The sequence below is a fragment of the Bidens hawaiensis genome, unplaced genomic scaffold (genome assembly GCF_021521415.1).
Source record: "Bidens hawaiensis isolate Kalapana, Puna unplaced genomic scaffold, B.hawaiensis_p1.1 tig00009092_1, whole genome shotgun sequence".
Classification (NCBI taxonomy): domain Eukaryota; kingdom Viridiplantae; phylum Streptophyta; class Magnoliopsida; order Asterales; family Asteraceae; genus Bidens; species Bidens hawaiensis.
In genome coordinates this window covers 692,835-695,767 of record NW_027491669.1, presented here as the reverse complement: position 1 = coordinate 695,767, position 2,933 = coordinate 692,835, and positions in this window count along the sequence as shown.

The following is a 2,933-nucleotide window of genomic DNA, read 5'->3' as shown; positions in this document are numbered from 1 at the left end:
TGTCTTTACTTAATATTGGGTGTTTAAGTCCTCGTTTGTATAAATTAATATTTTAATTAACTTTTGTCGTACAACCAAAACTTTGATAAATTTATAAAATCAGTACCAAATGTTGGCCACACCTTCAGACCCATAATACCGTGTGTGGCACATCTTGAAGACTTGAACAATCTCGTTATGAGAATATAATGTTTTAGTCACCAACTACTTATACTTTTGAATACAACCTTTATCTCCTGCCCGCCAACCACTCAACCAGAATAGTCCTTAAGATACACAGGAATCAGCGGAAAACTTTACATTATGGTCCTTTCGATGTTCATTGATATGGATTACGCTTACCGCTTTAATTTCGTCATTGAGGTGTGGTTATAGATCTTTCATGCCATGTTGTGGGGAGTTATATAGCTCTTTATAGCCACGAGCTGGCACATGATCCACGTCACCCCCAATGTCCTTATTATTATCATGTTTCTCGTTATGCATCCCAACTCTCAAATACGTTTCCTTCTTTGCCTATTCTTTAACTATATATTAACCTCCCCAGCAATGGTAGCTCTGACGACAGGCTCTAGAGTAATTTGTTCATCCCTATTACCTTTAGTGTGATAGTAGCAATGTGCTCGGTCTCGTTCTCTGTCTCGTTAACCTACATTTCAACATGCTTATCCTCAGCTTGCTTCCTGTTAGATGGTCATCGGCCCGACGTCTAGTACGACATGCTCGACACCTGATAATTCATTCTGACCATTTAAGTACCTACAAGTGATACGATATGTCAACGTTGTCATACCATGTAATCATTTAGAACTCTGCAAGTAAGGTAAACTGTTAATAAGGTTGATCACATGCTATTAACCCTTCTTGTTGTTATTCATGTTCTAAGAAATCCTAATACATTCTACCTATCTATCTTGTTAGGATTTGTGAAGACTTTGGGCTAGCTTTTGTTAGTTAATCATCGATCGCATTAAGTTTATTAGAGTTTAGTTAACTCTGTTAGAAAATACCGTTAGTATAGTTAGTGCCAAATTTGTAATTAAGTGATAGTTTGTGTAGAAAATGTAAATTTGTAAAATAGAACCGATGCAACGTTTTATGAAACGTCGCGTCCCTTGCCGTAGTAACCGTCTCCGGTAATAACCGTCACCGGAGGGTATAAATATCCCTCCCCGGTTAATTGTAATTCATCACAAACAATATTCAGTTTATAATAAAATCGTTTCCAATATCAATTGTGTTCATATTATTGTTTATCGATCCAATTTGTTATTAGTTTTGGGCTTGGGCTCAAATTGGTGACAAGGAGAACAAGGACTTGGTCCGTTATTGTTTCTTGTTAACTAAGCCAAAAACCCTAGTTTTATATCTATATATACCCTCGTTATGTAGTTGTAATCTTTGCACCTCCATAATGAAATAACCTAGGTGCAGCTTGTGGATGTAGGTCCCCGCTGGGACCGAACTCAAGTCCCGGATCAATAATCAAACACCAAGTAAACAAATAACTCTTGTTTATATTAATCAGAAAATCTAACTCCAAAAACTGATTACAAACTATCAACCCCTAACTCGGTTTGACTCTTGATTAACCCTAATTCGGCTACATCATGTTCACCCTCTATAATGCCTAACAATAACTCAATTTTTATAGAATAACCTAACTTGCTAGTTAAGACTTTACCAAATATAATAAACCCTAATTGTAATCCAATAAACACATTACATAATAATGAATCATATAGGCCCAATAGGTCCAACCCGATCACCTCCACGTGACGGGCCTATTAAGTTGGAAATTACTTCCAACACGAACCACGTAAAATTCTCGTGTGGTGTTTATCGTTATTATTTTCTATTTTACTGTGCGATAATCATGAGTGTGTGTGTGTGTGTTCGTGTGTTGTTCCGTTGCGCCGCTTTGTTCCTAACAAGTGGTATCGGAGCTTTGGCTCACTGAAAGCACGGTTCGTTGCACGGAAACGATTCGCAGTTGGTTACTCGGGTTCGAAGATTGAACATCAAGGTCGGTTAGGTTTTGGTCGAGTTAAACCTTGGAGCCGTTGGTGATTTTTTGTTCAAATAAGGGATCGACATTTTGAGACTCCGTCACCATGTCTGTTGAATTGCGATTAACATAAGAAAAATAAAGTGAGTGATACTACTTTGGAGTTTGTGCGTGGAAGAAAGTATTTTCTTTCTTTGTTGTTTGTGTGGTCAGAAAGCAAAGTGAAGCATGATGAAAGCATAATATTTTTGCTTTCTTTTTTCTACGTACTTGCATCATAGACTCATGGATGCAATTCTTTTCCTCTTTTTTATGTGTGTGTTTGTTTGATTGAGCGTTTCAAGGACAATGTGTTTGATTGAGGCTATCTTGCTATTGGATTGGAGGTTTGTTTGATCAAGTTGTTGATCGAGTTTGGGTTGCGAGCTAAGTGGGGTATTGTTTCTGAATTTGGTTTTGACTGTGGTTATCAACCATGATTAATTTAACCAAGTTTTGTGAAGATCAGTTGTGTTCGGGTTTAGATTTGTCTGCAAGAGATTAGTCTGAGGTAACTATTTACAGTTTATTTATAGTTACTTGATTTATCGCTTAGAGCGAGAGCTAAGTGGGGTATTGTTTCTGAATTTGGTTTTGACTGTGGTTATCAACCATGATTATTTTAACCAAGTTTTGTGAAGATCAGTTGTGTTCGGGTTTAGATTTGTCTGCAAGAGATTAGTCTGAGGTAACTATTTACAGTTTATTTATAGTTACTTGATTTATCGCTTAGAGCGAGAGCGAATCGATTTATTTGGAATTGCTCAGTAACCGTCAAGTTCAGGCCCGTGTCATTATTGTGTCTGTTCACTGTTTCCGATTTGTTCTTGTATGTTATTGTCATAGCTGAAGATGGGATGTTATGATCGGAATGTTTGATAGTTTG